The sequence below is a fragment of the Zeus faber genome, assembly GCF_960531495.2.
Source record: "Zeus faber genome assembly, chromosome: 5".
NCBI lineage: Eukaryota > Metazoa > Chordata > Actinopteri > Zeiformes > Zeidae > Zeus > Zeus faber.
This window is the reverse complement of record NC_137192.1, coordinates 1,001,970-1,021,130: the sequence shown is the minus strand read 5'-3', so window position 1 is coordinate 1,021,130 and position 19,161 is coordinate 1,001,970.

The following is a 19,161-nucleotide window of genomic DNA, read 5'->3' as shown; positions in this document are numbered from 1 at the left end:
CTCTGGTGAGAAAGGCGAGGCAGCGTCTCTACCACCTCAGGCAGCTGAGGAAATTCCGGGTCTCGGTGAGGATCCTCAAGTCCTTCTACTCTGGAGCAGTGGAGAGCATCCTGACAGGCAACATCACTGCCTGGTTTGGGAACTGTACTGCCCAGGACAGGCGGGCCCTGCAGAGGGTGGTGCGTTCAGCTGAACGTACCACTGGAACTACCCTCCCCCCCTTGCAGGAGTTATACACCAGGAGGTGTAGTAGCAGAGCCCGTAGGATCATGAAGGATCCTCATCACCCCAACAACGGACTGTTTCAGCTGCTGCGGTCAGGCAAGCGCCTCCGCAGTCACGCAGCGAGAACAGAGAGACTGAGACGGAGTTTCTTCCCTCAAGCCATCAGAACTGTCAATGCTGACCTCACCAGGGGTCCTAACTGAGCCATGCACTAGGCTCCACTACCTACTGTACTGTATGTAGCATACTGTACCGCATACTGTATCACTGTTCAGGGTTGTTCGTGATGCCGTATTGCTGCGCCGTACTGTTGTATACTGTGCTGTATTATCCCAAACACTACCTCACACTATTCACATTCACATGCCACTTTAATTCACATGCCACTTTAAATGCACATATCTGTATATACATAGCCATATTCCTTCAACCTATTCCATTTTATTTCAATTTATTTTTTATTGTATTTTATTCTATATATTTTTTATCTTATTCTATAAGTATTCCACTTACTGTATTACGTTTTAGGAGTCAGTTAGTCGGTCTATTAGAAAGGAATTTTCTACTTTTTATTTTATTTTATTTTTGTACTTTTTCCTAGGACTTCTTGTGTGCTATCACCGGGTGCGTTGCATTACATTTCACTGCATATATGTATGGAAGTATGTATATGTATGTGACAAATAAAAATCTTGAATCTTGAATCTTGAATCTTGAATCTACCGCCTGAGCTACCATCCCCTGTGTTCAGAGCCTCATACACATATTTATTGCCGTATTGATGCAAGGTCGGTCCAGACAAATGTATTCGACTCTCCAATGACTTCCAGGTGATGCACTGGTCTGGGTTTTGTGTCAAATCAAATGAATCTGAGTACTGTACACTAAAGAATCTTCACACATGCGCTGCAACACTGTAATTAACCAGATTAAAATGTGTAGGTGGAGCCTGGAAAAACAGTTGTTCTGCAGACCAGCTCGGTTCTTGTTCTCTGTAATAGAAGTCTAGCTGAGAACTCAACTCCACCTCGACTGCTGCCTTTTTTGATAAAGAATGAAAGGCTCCATTTTCTCCACCCATAATTGGCGTTACAAACAGGATTGGAGAGAAGGGTCCGAAGAACTACTGAGCCCCGGCAGGGTCCGGACCGGGAGTGAGTGGCCACTCAAAAAAGACACTAGCAAAGTTCTTTCTATTAGTTAGCAGTTTTGTGTGGTTCGTGCTGACCAACCCTAAAGGCTAAGCAGTAAGTAGGTCTCTTGAAATGAACAAACAAAATGTATAGAAATAAGAGGCAAAGGTGGTTGGGTTACAGGAAGAGAAAGGCATGCATGTAAAGTGTTTGAGAAAAGCCTGTGGATACCGCTCTGTGTTATGAAGAACATTTAATGGACAGGTCCCTATGACATTCCGCTTGACATTTCCAAAAGTAAAAACTTAAGGGGCTGTACGAATAGGGTAAAATTTAAAGCCTATGATACAGCTCTGTGTTTGGAAACATTAGAATTCTGCGTGGTTAGGTCTCCCACAGTTACCCCTCACAAGATTTGTTAATTTGAAGTTCAGCCGCTCAGGTGGGGCATAAGTAAATTCGGTGTAGACACTGTATTTGGCTTGTGAAGTATGTGTTGAGACGAATAAGAAAATTATCCTAGAAAAAATTTGAATACATAAAACAGTGTAGAAAAAACAATAGGGTTTTAAGCATGCATAATAACAATAGTAACTGAATAATAATAATTATAATAAAGTAAGAAATAAAAATAAGAGGAATAGACTATTATGTATATACAGATATGTGCAGTAAAGTGCCATGTGATCAGTGTTGAGATATACAGTACAGTATACAAAAGTACAGCACAGCAATACAGTAACAGCACAGCACAGTACAGCACAGTATGCTATAACCCAGTACAGTGATACAGTATGCAGTACAGTATGCAACATACAGTACAGTAAGGTAGTGGGCCTATGTGAGTGTCTCAGTGAGGGTCTCTGGTGAGTTCAGCATTGACAGTCCTTATGGCTTACGGGAGAAACTCTCAGTCTCTCTGTCCTCGCTGTGTGACTGGGGAGGCACTTGCACGACCGCAGAAGCGGAAACAGTCCGTTGTTGGGGTGGTGAGGATCCTTCATGATCCTGCGGGCTCTGCTTCTACACCTCCTGGTGTCCTGCAGGGAGGGGAGAGTAGTTCCAGTGGTACGTTCGGCTGAACGCAGCACCCTCTTGTACTCCAGAGTACAAGGACCTAAGGATCCTAACTGAGACCCTGAATTTCTTCAGCTGCCTGAGGTGGTAAAGATGCTGCCTCGCCTTTCTCACCAGAGTGTCTGTATGTAAAGTCCATGGTAGGTCCTCCGTGATGTGGACTCCCAGGTATTTGAAGCTGCTCACCCTGTCGACAGAAGTCCTATTAATCACCAACAGCATGTGTGTCCTCGGTTGTAATCCTCTCCTGAAGTCCACAATCAGCTACTTAGTTTTGCTTACGTTCAGGCGGAGGCTGTTGTTCTGGCACAAGAGGGACAGATCAGCCACCTCCTCATGGTAGGCCTTCTCTTCGTCGTCGGTAATCCGGCCCACCACGATGGTGTCGTCAGCAAACTTTGATGATGGTGTTGGAGCTGAACCTGGCCACACAGTCATGTGTGTACAGGGAGCACAGTAGGGGGCTGAGGACGCAGCTCTGGGGGGATCTATGGGAGAAATTTACTAGTACATTTAAAAGAAATATGTTCATTATATTCTACCATTAAATAAGAAAGAACATTCGTTATCTTGCCCATATGCTATATGAATGAAGTAAGTGTGTGTGAGACAGGGGTCAGCAAAGACATGAATAAGTGCTTTGTTGACTGTGGGCCATGTGACATGGGAAGGTGTGTGAATGCAACCATCCCCTCAAAAAATGTGGCCTGGACGAGTGTCGGGAGTTTTGTTGTTGTAACTGATGTCAAAGAATGCAGACAAATGGCTTCTTTGCACTATTGACCATATAGGAGGAAGGAAGGGATCCTAATTGAGTATACAGATGTACTTTCTTGACCAACAGAAAGAGGTTAAAAGGAGGAGTCCATGAGGGGCTCGGGAGTTCTTTGCCAAACCAACTCAGATTCTGTTGTCACTTCTTGCAAGTGATAATAAAGTCTTATATCTTCAGACCTCGACTCTCGAACTTCTCTTCTTCAGTTTAATTGTTAGATGCAGTTTTTTCCACGACATATTTGGCGTTGTCGGCAGGATTGAAGAACAGGGACCCACCGGCTGCTGGGCTGTGGGTCGGGGACCGGCAAGGGTCACACAAAAACGGGTGGCCACCCAATTTGAAAAGGTAAGCATTGTTCTTACCTATTAGTTTAGTAAATTTGTGTGATCATTGTCTGCCCGATTCTCATGCCCGGTGGTAGGTATTGTGTCTCTCCAAAAAGAACCAAAAGCATATATGTAAAGAAGGAGGAGAGAGAAAGAGGGTGGCTTGGAATGAAGTTGACGCATGCATGCACACACAACGCTCTGTGAATTATACACATTGTAGCAGAGTGTGGAAACGGTCCTGTATAGATCTCTTTTATTTCTGGTAAGCAGGTTAGTGACGTCCTGTATAAGATCTATTTTTGGTAAGCAGGTTAGAGACGGCCTGTATAGATCTCTTTTATTTCTGGTTAGCAGGTTAGTGAGGTCATGTATAAGATCTATTTTTGGTAAGCAGGTTAGAGACGGCCTGTATAGATCTCTTTTATTTCTGGTAAGCAGGTTAGTGACGTCCTGTATAAGATCTATTTTTGGTAAGCAGGGTAGAGACGGCCTGTATAGATCTCTTTTATTTCTGGTAAGCAGGTTAGTGACGTCCTGTATAAGATCTATTTTTGGTAAGCAGGGTAGAGACGGCCTGTATAGATCTCTTTTATTTCTGGTTAGCAGGTTAGTGACGTCCTGTATAAGATCTATTTTTGGTAAGCAGGGTAGAGACGGCCTGTATAGATCTCTTTTATTTCTGGTAAGCAGGTTAGTGACGTCCTGTATAAGATCTATTTTTGGTAAGCAGGGTAGAGACGGCCTGTATAGATCTCTCTTTAATTTTGTCTGAGTGTAATCATATAGAAAGTCCATTAAAAGCATAGGGACAGTGCTCAGAGGCTTATCACTCATGTGATTATCTATTATAAGTTTTGTTTTTCCTGTATAAGATCTATTTTTGGTAAGCAGGGTAGAGACGGCCTGTATAGATCTCTTTTATTTCTGGTAAGCAGGTTAGTGACGTCCTGTATAAGATCTATTTTTGGTAAGCAGGTTAGAGACGGCCTGTATAGATCTCTTTTATTTCTGGTAAGCAGGTTAGTGAGGTCATGTATAAGATCTATTTTTGGTAAGCAGGTTAGAGACGGCCTGTATAGATCTCTTTTATTTCTGGTAAGCAGGTTAGTGACGTCCTGTATAAGATCTATTTTTGGTAAGCAGGGTAGAGACGGCCTGTATAGATCTCTTTTATTTCTGGTAAGCAGGTTAGTGACGTCCTGTATAAGATCTATTTTTGGTAAGCAGGGTAGAGACGGCCTGTATAGATCTCTTTTATTTCTGGTAAGCAGGTTAGTGACGTCCTGTATAAGATCTATTTTTGGTAAGCAGGGTAGAGACGGCCTGTATAGATCTCTCTTTAATTTTGTCTGAGTGTAATCATATAGAAAGTCCATTAAAAGCATAGGGACAGTGCTCAGAGGCTTATCACTCATGTGATTATCTATTATAAGTTTTGTTTTTCCTGTATAAGATCTATTTTTGGTAAGCAGGGTAGAGACGGCCTGTATAGATCTCTTTTATTTCTGGTAAGCAGGTTAGTGACGTCCTGTATAAGATCTATTTTTGGTAAGCAGGGTAGAGACGGCCTGTATAGATCTCTTTTATTTCTGGTTAGCAGGTTAGTGACGTCCTGTATAAGATCTATTTTTGGTAAGCAGGGTAGAGACGGCCTGTATAGATCTCTTTTATTTCTGGTAAGCAGGTTAGTGACGTCCTGTATAAGATCTATTTTTGGTAAGCAGGGTAGAGACGGCCTGTATAGATCTCTCTTTAATTTTGTCTGCGGGTAATCATATAGAAAGTCCATTAAAAGCATAGGGACAGTGCTCAGAGGCTTATCACTCATGTGATTATCTATTATAAGTTTTGTTTTTCCTATATAAGATCTATTTTTGGTAAGCAGGGTAGAGATGGCCTGTATAGATCTCTTTTATTTCTGGTAAGCAGGTTAGTGACGTCCTGTATAAGATCTATTTTTGGTAAGCAGGGTAGAGACGGCCTGTATAGATCTCTTTAATTTTGTCCGCGGGTAATCATATAGAAAGTCCATTAAAAGCATAGGGACAGTGCTCAGAGGCTTATCACTCATGTGATTATCTATTTTAAGTTTGTTTTGAAGTTTAAAAATCTGGGGTACTCCCTCTGACGAGAGGGCGCAGTTGGTCGAAAGAGTTATTTTGTGTTGTTTTGTGTTAGTTAGGAGCTTTGTTATGTGTTGGTAAATCTGGGATACCGCCTTTCAAGAGTAAAAGGGTCTGCATAGTCAGAGAATTGTGTTTGTCTTCGTCTATTGTAGTTAATTAGCTTAGAGAAGGAGTTCTAGAAGTAATAGATAGAGATATAGGTGAAGATAAGGTATTGTAATTAACAACTAATATAAAATACATTTCTAATAATAGGGCCGAGCAGAGTGGCTTGGGAAGCCTGTAGAGAGCAGGGGTTAGAAAGGAGGAGAGGAGACAAAAGAAAGGTGGGGGTCGAGGAGCCGCAAGTCAGAAAAGAAAAAAAAAGGGAGTGGAGCAGCTTTACATTCACTTGGAGAAGACAGAGGAAAAGGCGTGAACGTAAACTGTAGTGAATAATAATAAAGTAAAACTAGATAATTAATAGTTACATACATTATTAAGTATCATGGCACCTACAGCCGTGGAAATATTGACTAAAAAAACCCTTTAAATAAAGAGGAGATAATAAAAATCTCAGCCAAATGGGGTAAGAGGACTGCCAAATTGGGAACAAAGTGGCCAGAGGGAGGAACATTTGATGCAACGGTGTGTGAAGAAATGGAGGTGATGATGAAGAATCACAAAATAAATAAAACCGGGAAAAAAGCGATTGAGAGAAGAGAAAGAGAGAAGATAATATTAGCAATGTTTCAAAAAGAAGGTACAAAGTGGAGGCAGAGAGAAAGAACAGCTAGAGAAATGTTGAGTGGAGTTGAGGAAGTTGAAAAGGTTCAGCCACCTCCATATAACACAGGACAGTACCCAATGATAACAGGTACGGTGGAGGTTAAAGGGGAGGTTAAGCTGGACAAAGAGAGGGATAAGGCTTGTAGAACACAGAGAGGGAGAGGACCACCCTTACAGATGGACTGTTATAAAGGCCTTAGAAGGACAGCAAACGAGTGGAGTAGTGATAGCGGAAGTGATAGTGATGGAGACGAGGTGGTTAATAGAGGAAGAAGGTTAAAAGATAGCCAGATGGAGATGACAGCAGAGCGTAGCCATGAGGGAGAGAGCTTCAGTGGGACACCAGGGAAAGAAAGGGAGGGGGCCGAGCCCAGCCGCAGTATATCAGCGCAAGTTCCCCTAGTGTTCGACTTGCAAGAGGAACTTAGGAGATCACAAAGGAAGAAAAGAGCAGCTAAGACTTATTCAGGAATATATCCTATCCTGGTAAAAGGACAACAAGCCCAATATATCCCATGGGGGTCCCAAGATTTAGAAGGATTGGTAAAAAAGTTACCTAATATTAACAAAGGGGCTGCAAAGTGGATTGGGATGTTTGAGGAAAACACCATAGGGAATATAATGGCGGTGGGTGATCTGAAAGCTTTGTTGGCCAGAGTGTTGGGGATAGAGAAGATGAAGAGCATACTAACAAACGGGGGTTTGAGCCAACTGTTGGACGAGGCCTCTGATGGAACCACATTTGACGTTTATAGACAAAGAACTTGGACAGCACTCAGATGTGAGTACCCAGTCTGTATAGACCACAAGATCCTGAGGGGTCACACAATAGGCGACACAGAAAACCCTGCAACATTCCTGCAGAACCAAGTTAGGAGGTGGCAATTGGAGACGGAGAAAGATCCAGAAATGATGGATTGATCTCGATGCTGTTCAGAAATGCCATAATAGAAGCATTGCCTGGCCCGGTCAAAAGCAAGCTAGGAGATGTGGTGGGACTGACCTCATCAATGCCCCATAAAGAGTTCAGCGATCATCTGGTCCACGCAGTGGAGAGATATCGACAAAACGAACAGAAGATTCAAGAACAAAGCAAAGAGGTGCAGAGAAAGCTGACTCAGCTTCAGCTAGAAGAACTCACGAAGAAAGAAAAGAAAAAGCAGGCGGTTGTTGTGAAACCAGATGTTGCAACAATGCAAAACGTCCAACAGGCCCCGCCACAGATCCAACCTCTTCAACAGACACTACCCCCCCCGGCACGACAGCCTCAGAGCCAAGGGTCACTCACCCCACCTGTGGTTAATGTATATACGCAGAATAGTGGGAACACACAGAACCAGTATAGGGGACAGCGAGAATATTCAAGGTATATTTAGCAGCAGGGACAGACTAGTTACACCCTGGGACGGGGGACCCCGAGACAGATGAAACCCGAGGCAGAGGTAGGCATAGCTCCCACCATAGAAGAACTAATAAAGGCAGGTGTTATAATAGAGACAAAAAGTAACTGAAACACTCCTTTGCTTCCTGTGCTAAAAGCAGATAAACAAAAATGGCGGTTGGTGCATGATTTGCGAGCTGTCAATGACGTTGTTGAGGACATGCAGGCTGAAGTTCCAAATCCACACACGATGCTGACCAACGTTCCTCCTGATGCCAAGTACTTCACAGTGATTGATTTATGTGGTGCATTTTTCAGTGTACCTCTTGCAGAAGAAAGCAGACATTTGTTCGCATTTACGTTTAAAGGTAAACAATACACTTATACAAGAATGCCACAGGGGTTTAAACATTCTCCACATTTGTTAAATCAGGTATTGAAAAGTGATTTGAACGAACTGGTACTACATGGTACACTGATACAGTATGTGGACGATCTCCTGATCTGTTCTCCTACATTGGAACAGTGTCATGAGGACTCCATGGCTGTATTAACACGACTGGCAATAGGGGGGCACAAGGTGTCCAGGAAAAAATTACAATACTGCCAGACAGATGTTGAATACTTGGGGAGGCTGATAGCACACCAAACTAAAGCCATAGCACCCAATCAGCTCGAGGGGATTAGCAAAGCACCTAAACCAGACACGGTACAACAAATGATGACATTTCTGGGGATGACAGGGTTTAGTTCAGATTGGATAGAGGACTATGCCCTTAAAACTGCACCATTAAGAGCAATAATGAAGAACGTAGGAACAACTAACCTTCAAGCTAAACTTATGTGGGATGCAGATGCATTGGCAGCGTTTGAAAGCATCAAACGAGAACTTCAGGGAGCAAGTGTATTGGCAACTCCAGACTATACAAAACCATTCCTATTGTATGTAGCAAATAGGAGTCAGGGGTACGCATCAGCAATACTAATGCAAGAATCCTGCAGTGGGAGGCGAAATCAACTCATAGCATATTATAGCTCAAAATTGGATACAGTAGCACAAGGCTACCCACCCTGTTATCAGGGATTAGCTGCGGTACAGTATGCTTATGACAAAGCTTCGTCCATCACGATGGGATATCCGGTAACTATTTTTACACATCATAAAGTTACTGAACTGATTGAACAGGGGAAATTTGTGTTGACAAACGCGAGGTTGTTGGAATATTTGACCTTGCTTACGTTCCCCGATGTTACCATCAGAAGGTGTTCAACGGTGAACCCAGCAGAAAAAATTCCGCATGATTTTGAAGGGACGTCACACGACTGTGTGACTGATTCTCTGACGTTTACCAAGTTAAGGCCTGATTTGTTGTCAACACCACTAATTGGGGCTGAGGAGGAGTTGTTTGTAGATGGTTCGTGCTACAGAGATCATTTGGGTAACCATGCAGGATTTGCAGTAGTACGACAAAACCCGGATAGAACTTTTGCTGTCATTCAAAGTTCTTATTGTAAACAACCATGTTCAGCACAGGTGGCTGAATTGAAAGCTCTTACAGCTGCCTGCCAGGAAGGGGCAGGTAAAATTGTGAACATATATACTGATTCTGCATATGCACATGGTGTGTGTCATCTGTTCGGAGCAGTATGGAAAATGAGGGGTTTTAAGAAGACTGATGGGTCCCCCATAATGCATTGTGATCAGATTGTGGAACTGATGTTGGCATTGTTGCTACCTAAGCAAGTGGCGATAATCAAATGTCAGGCACACAAGAAAGGAAATGACTATGTCACAAAAGGTAACAGTGCTGCAGATGAGGCGGCCAAGAGAGCCTCTAACAGTTGTGTTTTGATTCAGGCAGTGTTGACTATGCCTGTGGCGTCACCTACTGAAGATGATGTTGTCCGCATGCAAGAGAAGGCTGGTGTCTATGAGCAAAACATGTGGCTGAAGAGGGGTGCGGTGCGAACTCCGACTGGGTTATGGAGAACTCATGATGGGATGTTAGTGGCACCGACCGCGTTGTTAGGATTGCTTATCACTAATGCGCATGGTTTTGACCATTGCGCAAGGGGGGAAGTAGTAAGGAGAATCAGAAAACAAGGTTTTTGGTCACCATACTTGCAAACAATGGTTGAAAATCTGCTCAATGAATGTGAAGTATGTGCGAAAAATTATGTACGAAAAACAATCACCACCCCATTGGGACACATTCCAATACCAGAGGGACCATTCAGACATCTAGTCTTAGACTATGTGGACATGATCAAAAAAGTAAATGGGAAAAGATACATGCTTGTAGTCATTGACAGATTTAGCAGATGGGTGGAGGCAGTCCCATCAAAAGATCAGAGTGCGGTTACAGTAATCAAATTTTTGACCAGAGAGGTCATGCCAAGGTTTGGAATTCCAACAGAAATAAGCTCAGACAACGGCTCTGCGTTTATCCAAAAAACTGTTAAACAAGTAATACAGCAATTACATGTCAAACAAAGATTGGGTTGTGTGTATCACCCTCAATCACAAGGAATGGTGGAAAGAGTGAATGGAACAATCAAGACAAAAATTAACAAAATTTGTGCAAGTGCTAAATTGAACTGGGTAGATGCACTCCCATTAGCACTAATGAGTTATCGCATGCAAACTAACAGAATGACACATTTAACTCCGCACGAAATGCTCACGGGTCGACCCATGCCTGCACCTAACCTCAGGTGCAGTTAGGGGTCCTCCAGTGGAGGACCCCTAAGGGTCCTCCACTGGAACAATTGCAATTAGAAATTAGAGAATATATCAAGCAACTAACTGGCATACATAAGCATATATTCCAAGGGGAGAAGAACCGAGTACCAGAACCAGAAGACGACCCACCAAGGGGGGTGGAACCAAGCGACCAGGTGTACCTAAGGGTGTTCCGGAGAAAGTGGAACGAGCCCAGGAGAGAAGGACCATACAAAGTCACCAATGCAACCCCAACTGCCATCCAGGTGGAAGGGAGTTCCACCTGGTACCACCTCAACCACTGCACGAAAGCTGCACAACCCAGGACGAGGGAAGAGAGTGGGGAGGAGTCGGATGCAGACGCACCCGATACTGACCCACCACCCCAAGACCAGACCTAGCCCAGCCAGGATGATGATGATGTTGAAGCTGATGAAGCTGTTCCTGATCCTCTACGGCTTTGGGCAGACCCCAGTGGCCCAAGGACGGATTCAGAGGAAGGATGAAATCACACTAACAGAGCAGACCTGGAACAACCAGGAATCAGATGGTAACAACAGAGAAAACATGACAGTGTTGCAGGAAAGGCTAGCCCCGAGGTATTCAGGAATAGTAAATAGTGTAAGGAAAAAGAGGTCAGAGAGAGATGCCTTACATATTGAAATACCCCCACAAGAAGTAAAATTTGACAATGAACAAATTATCTTAAGTATTATGGCAGATGGAGAACGTCAATGTGCGGTAATGATGCTCAAGAAGTTCAAACCAATTATCTGGGGACAAGAACAATGCAAAATAAGTATTTCAAATACTCATGCATACTGGTGTTTTACAGTCGAACCTACAAATCAATGGAACTATGAGATAAACCACTACAGATTAGAAATTACGAAACTGCAGATTCCAAATATACGTGAAGATACAAAAATATTTTCCTTATTAAGACGAAATACCTCTTGTATAATACAAGAGAATAATGATATGACCAAGGCAAATAAAATATTAACTATGGATTCGGACATAATTAATAATAATGCTAATATAACAGGCGTCACCGTAAAGGGTAGTGAGATAACAACAGATGATGCCGTATCCATTTTTCAGATGAAAGGGACAATCACCACAATAGCTCCAAGAGAAAATGTCTAAAGCACAGAGGCGACAGCAATAGAGGATGTCCATCCTGAAACAAGATCAAATAAAACAACAAGAGCCATAAAACAGGATATATCTGTTAAACAAGATACATCTGATCACTTCAAACGGAAAAATTAAAGTAATAACTGTAGACCGGTTGTATGGTCAAGCAATAGGAAATAGCTGGTACAAATGGGAAAATGGGGAACAATATTGGCTCAAATAGGATTAGTTCTTTTGATTGTATTCACAATGATGGGATTGATTTTTTGTTGTTGTATTCCAATACTAAGGTCCATGATAGAATCTAGGCTAAACAAGCAAATGTTACTTATGTCCAAAGGCATAGGTGAGGAGAAAGGATTAGAATGGGAATATGTTGGGAATAAAAGCCAAAGTGAATATGGGGATGATGACGACATGGAAGGGGAGAAATTCAAGGTTTGACCTGGCCTTGAGGAGGCTCACATGTGATTGTGCTAGTAACCTCTCCATGTGGGTCACACCCTTGTTAAGCAGGATGAACACTGAACTCATCAAATAACCGGACATGAAGAGGCTGATGAAAGCTGAAGCAACGACTACAATAATGCCCAAAACCCCCCACAAACATACAGCACACCAATACATGAAGATCACCTGATCATCCACGACAATGAATGTTGAAAGTTTGTTTAATTTTGTGTTATGCATCTGTTGAAGTACTTATATGATGTTTATCTAGGTTATGGGTTGTGGAGAGATAATGATTTCGATGTTTTTCACGATTTATAGAGGAAATAACACATGCAAGACTCTACTTAAATAACAGGCTGCCGCTTACATGACATTTATAACTGAACTCATTATGCTATGTGATTTACTAAGTTAACTTGTACTCATGTTAAGTTGTTTTCAAATAATATGCAATTTGATATAATTATGCTAAAGGTTTTTATGTTAACTTTTAATTTTTGTATTGCATGTTTTTATATTCGATTATATATTTCATTATGGGTACCAACTCAGAGGATTGAAACACTTATAGGGTATCGCACATTTGGTAACCTTTTTTAACTTGCTTAAGTAAAAGGTTCAGGTTGAAAACCCTGAAACAGGTTGAAATTCCTGTGATGATAAGAAAGCAAGACGTTTTTTCCAGGTAATCAAATGTGAATACTGTTCATTTATCTAGCAGTCCGGCAAGTAGTCATCTGTAAATTGGGGTTATTAAAGATAATGGTAATTGACATTGGGACTTAATAAGTCCCAAAGGGGGGATATATGGGAGAAATTTACTAGTACATTTAAAAGAAATATGTTCATTATATTCTACCATTAAATAAGAAAGAGCATTCGTTATCTTGCCCATATGCTATATGAATGAAGTAAGTGTGTGTGAGACAGGGGTCAGCAAAGACGTGAATAAGTGCTTTGTTGACTGTGGGCCATGTGACATGGGAAGGTGTGTGAATGCAACCATCCCCTCATAAAATGTGGCCTGGACGAGTGTCGGGAGGTTTGTCAAAGAATGCAGACAAATGGCTTCTTTGCACTATTGACCGTATAGGAGGAAGGAAGGGATCCTAATTGAGTATACAGATGTACTTTCTTGACCAACAGAAAGAGGTTAAAAGGAGGAGTCCATGAGGGGCTCGGGAGTTCTTTGCCAAACCAACTCAGATTCTGTTGTCACTTCTTGCAAGTGATAATAAAGTCTTATATCTTCAGACCTCGACTCTCTCGAACTTCTATTCTTCAGTTTAATTGTTAGATGCAGTTTTTTCCACTACAGATCCTGTATTCAGGGTGAGGGAGGAGGGAGGGAGGCGCAGGTTTAATCCTTAATCAGCATCTCTAAGCACTTCATGACCATCGAGGTAAGGGCCAGTGAACACAAGTCATTCACGAAGGCTGGAGAGGCGATCTTCGGCACAGGGATGATGGTGGATCTCTTGAAACAGGACGGGACCACCGACTCGGTCAGGCGTTGAATATCCTAGTGAGCACCGGGGCTAGCTGGTTAGCACAAGTCTTTAGTACTTGCCCAGATATGCCATTTTGGCCCGCAGCTTTCCTGGAATTCATACACATCAGAGCCCTCTTGAAGTCATGCTCAGACGCTAACAGTCACATAGCCCCCCGTCAGGCTCATCCCAAGCGGTGTAACTCAAATCTGCCCGTGAGCTAGCAGTGTGGTTGCCAGCCTCAAACCACACAAAAAAGGAGTTCAGTTTTTTGGTTAGGGAGGCGTCCACATTTGTGGCTGGGGAGGGGCTGCTCTTATAGTTTTTAATAGTCCACAGCCCCTGTCACAAGTGTCTGGTGTCCCGTTACTCCATCTGTAGCTTCACTGTGTCTCTGTATATCTGTTTAGCATCCTTCACGCCCTCCGCCGTTTGTAGGACGCTGCTTTGTAATTGTCCATATTTATGGATACAAGACCTCCATTGTAAATGGCGGTGTGAGCACCCAGAGCACAGCAGATGGATTTATCGACCCACGGTTTCCAGTTCGGCAATATACGAACTTTCACTGTAGGAACGATGCTGTCTGCCAACATAGCTATGAATCTTGTAGTACTTACGTAAACTCGCTGACGTCACTCGGACTTGATTGGAACATGTCCAAGTCGACGTCACTCAGAGCGTCCTAAAAGCGCAGATTCTTATTGGCCTGACCACCGCTTTACGTCCCTCGTCACTACCGTTCCACGTACGATGTAAGTCTTGTAAACAGGAAGAAACAAGATGGCGGCATGATCCAATTTCCGGAAAGCAGGTGGCACACGTGATGTGTTGGTGGAAATTAGGCAGAACTTTTTGAAGGTTCGCCCTGTTAAAGTCCACAGCCACCACCACAGCCATGTTAGGATGTTTGTTTTGAAGCCCGCACAACACATCATATAGGTCAGATAGTGCTGTGTCAGTGCCCGCTCGCAGTGGAATATAAACAGCTGTGATGATGGCCATGTTGAATTCCCGCGGGCGGTAGAATGGACGGCATGAGATGGTCAGCTGTTCCAGGTTCAGCGAGCAGGAGTGGGAGAGTCTTGATGTTGTTGAGGTTACACCAGCTTCTATTAGTTATAATGCAGAGGCCTCCGCCCTGGGATTTCCCTGAGTCCCCCGATCTGTCGGCGCAGAACATGGAGAAGGCCTCAGCTGGATGAATGGCTTGATCCAGCACCAGCAGGTTCAGCCATGTCTCCATCAGGCAGAGGATGTAACAATTTCTCAAATCCTGTTGGAATATAATCCTCGCTCGAAGGTCATCCATCTTGTTCTTCAGGAACTGGACATTGGCAAGAAGGATCCTGGGCAGAGGTAGATGGTAAGGTTGCATCCTTATTCCGATACGAATGCCATCTTGTTTACCGCAGTGCTTACTCCATCGGCCCACCCTTGGAACAGCGACTGCATTGATGTTATTTTCCTTGTTGAGAGTGTTGACACTAATCTAGCCACTGGGGCTGCAAAAGCCAGTGTATCATCAGTGCAGGTCCCAAGCCCGGATGAATAGAGAGGTTTGTGTCAGGAAGGGCATCCAGCGTAAAAAAACATGCCAAATCAAACATGCGGTCAACAAATCTGATTTCCATACTGGATCGGTTGAGGCCCGGGTAACAACGACCACAGCTGGTGCCGTTAGCCAACAGGGTGTCAGTGGAAATTGTGCTGCTGCTAGAGTGTTGGAAGGAGTGATGAGCATGAAGCTGGAAATTGATGGGGGGATAATGAATGTGGTCAGTGCATATGCTCCCAAGGTTGGGCGTGAGATGGAAGAGAAAGAAGAATTCTCTAGTGAGTTGGATGAAGTAGTGGAGAGCGTCCCCAAGGGAGAGAGAGTGTTCATTGGAGCAGATCTCAATGGGCATGTTGGCAAAGAGATCAGAGACATAGGTGATGAGAAGGTGATGGGTAGGTATGGTGTCAAAGAGAGGAATATGGAAGGACAGATGGTGGTGGATTTCGCCAAAAGGATGGAATTGGCTGTTGTGAATACATATTTAATGAAGGGGGAGGAACAGAGGGTGACATACAAGAGTGGAGGAAGGGCACACAGGTGGACTACATCTTATGCAGGAGGTGCAATCTGAAAGAGATCAGTGACTGCAAAGTGGTGGTAGGGGTGTGTGTTGCTACGCAGCATCGGATGGTGGTCTGTAGGATGACTTTGGAGGCCAAGAAGAGAAAGAGAGTGAAAGACGAGCCAAAGATAAAATGGTGGAAGTTGAAAAAGGAGGAGTGTTGCATGAAATTTTGGGAAGAGGTAAGGGAGGCAATAGGTGGGAATAAACGGTTACCAGATGAAAGAGAAACAACTGCGGAAGACAAGGATTGGCAAGACAAAGGGACCAAGCTGGGAAGGATGTAGAGCAGGTTAGGGTGATGAAGGATCACCATGCTCCAAACTGCAAACAATAGCACATAAAACAGGAAATATTACATACTTGAATAACGAATTGCAAGCTACAGTTGTTCTTCAGTATATTAACTAGGGCTGTACCTCAGTTGGATTTGGCTGTTCAATGCGACTCTTTGGCGGCGGGGGGCAAGGAGGAAGAGGGCACAAGCGATTGGTAAGTGGTGCGGTTCGGTGTATTCATCCATTTTTGCGGGATCTCGTTGACACTTTTATCCCAGAAGTTGACCAGGCTAATGAGCTTCGCTTGCAGTGTTAGCAAGATTCCGGGAATGGTTGACTTTCTATGAAACATACAGAATGTTCTATTAAATACAACTTATCACTTACTGAAGCTACTTCTCTGTCTACATTGTATGTTCTTTGCATCCTAGCTAACAGACATGGGGCACTTGCAGAAGATTGAAGAGGAGAAGATCCTGAAGGCCATCCCACTGTTCTGTTTCCCTGAGAAAGCCAACTGGGTCCCGCTCACAGAATACCAGAGGTCCACAATATCGCAAACATACATGGAGCATACACTACGATTATCACACCACATATCTATATTTTATGAATGATATTGTTGTATATCTCATATCAGTTGTTTATACTGTGGCTTGAGTGAATATTATGTTCTGCATTTGGTGATTGAGTGTTCTCAACTACAGGAGAAGATCCTTGCCAAATGTGTGAACTTCAGTAAATCCAGTAGAATGAGTACTGAACCATGCTAATCATAACTTTGTGTGCTCCTCCCCAAAATGCATATGCATTAAGGAGAGAAGTGTGCTTTGCTCTTCCACAGAATAAGTCTGAAACAAGGTGTGAGGCTCAGTAAATCTGTCCCCCTGTCAGTGGGCTTTCACTTGTAGACATCCAGACAGGCTCTGCAAACTATAGTAGAGGGGTTTAGTCTTATGGTCATGCCATTTCATGACCAACGTATAAGTAGTAGTAAAAAGTAAATCGTTCGTTCGTTCGTGTAGGGCTACACAGGCAATTGGGACATTAGCCAAGAAGTGGTATCTTCATCCAGTTCAATGAGGCCGCTGACTCCATGTGGTGATTTGAAGATTGGGCATTCATTAATGATGTGCAAAAGTAAATAAAATAAAGTAATAAAAGATTACATTTAGTCTTCATTGGATTTTGTTAATTTCCATAAACCAATTGCTTGCATTGCCTTCTGATTGTTTGATGCCAATATCTCTCTTATCCACGTGTCCATTCGTCTCCCCGACGAGTCCATTCGTCTCCCTCGACACATTCTCTCTTTCCTATTCCTCAGTGAGACCTTCTCCTTTGTTCTGACCGAGATAGATGGTAGTTGGAGAAATGGCTACTGTAGACGCTTACTGGTGAGACGAAGATTGGCACATGTCCATGATCTGTTGCTACGTCTGGAATTACATACTAGCATACAATTTAACACAGCAAATTAGTATGTGAAACTTTTTAGTACGTCCCAAACCACAGTACACTTAGATAGTATGCAGAAATGACCAGAATGACGTACTACATGCCAGTGATGGTATGAAAACACTGCCCACTACGCTGGCAAGTAGATGCTACAATGCATTGTGAGGCCATGATTAGAGGACAAGAGTACAGGTTTCTATGCAGTGTCATATGTATGTGCGAAACTACAATAGATGCAGCCAATATGCGTGCATTGGGGCCTCCATGAATTTGCCCTACACTCAAACAATGTAATACCGCGACTGAAGTACCATTGGTATATAATCATCTTCATCGTGGGTTTTTTTCCCTATCAAAATAAATGTCATGTTCTCTAGATACAAAAAAACCCCACTAATGATGAATCCATACTTCTCAAAGTTTGAATTCAGTTTTTAATTTGGATTAATTGGCAATTGGAAATGCTGCAAGATGCATCTTTTTCAATAAAGCTTGCAGGTGTTGAGTGTGGAATGTCGTGTGTAAAATGCTAAATTTAGTGCATGAGGAAGATATTACAAAGCTTTTGCACGATGATCAGTTACTAACACAATGTCATTAAGGGGCGGGCCTGATTCAACTATCGGGCCTGGTGTTGCTTTGTTTCACCACTGCCAAGAAGCCATCGTTTTCACATACTACAGTACACTAGGTGATGGCAAGAACATGTACTACGGCATTTAGGCCGCTGGGTTTGTTCATGCGAGTCCGTCATACAGCTTTTTATTTTGTTGTGTTTATTTTCCTGCAGCCTTATGGGAAAGGGGCACATCCTCTAGAGGCATATTGCATCATTAGCAAAGAAGCCTGTTTTGGATTCTTCTCTAAGGTAGGGTGAAAACTTGTTTCAAAAATGTCTCCCATATCCTCACAAACAGTTACAGTCTAACCCATTTAAAGGATAGGTTTGCTAATTTTTACTCCATGCCCAAATGTTTTTTCCCAATAAAATTACCAATTAAATGTTGGTTCTCATCATTTATAACTTCATAGCATAACCTCACTGAACTTTACTTTTGAGAAACTTACTGCATAACTGCAGCTCCCCACATGTTAAATCTCCTTTTCAAAAACAGGAACTAACATTATAGTCCAACCTGTCTTAAGTGTATGTTAAAAACAGTAACATCTAAGGTGGTGATGTAGAACTACCTTTTGCAAATGAGATGGAACATCCAAAGGTGGTAATGTAATTCTTATTTTGTTTCGGCAAAGCAGCGCCTAGGTGTTGTCTGTGTGCCAGGCACTGTGGTTTTGATACGTTCCGTGGCAGCGTCCGATTCACAAAAGATATTGCGCTTGTGATATGCCAGCGCAAATGCACCCATAGAGTTTTCCAGCTGGGTGGCAATTTATTTTTATTTTTATCAGTCTTAAATAAATATAAAACTTTAAATAATTGTCAGACAGTAGTTGTTTTCATTTTAAGAAAATCTAAAATTGTTTCTACACATAAAATTGTAAGGAAATCCTTGGAGGCACTGTGACGGTGATCTACCAAATCCTGACGGGGATTTGAAAATAATGGAAATTGTTTAGGTGTTTTGAGTCTGGGGACCACAGCGGAGAACCACCACGCTCCCCACCGGACCCCGAACTGGCGGCAATCACAAATTGTTTTCCCGCATTTACAAAAGCCCG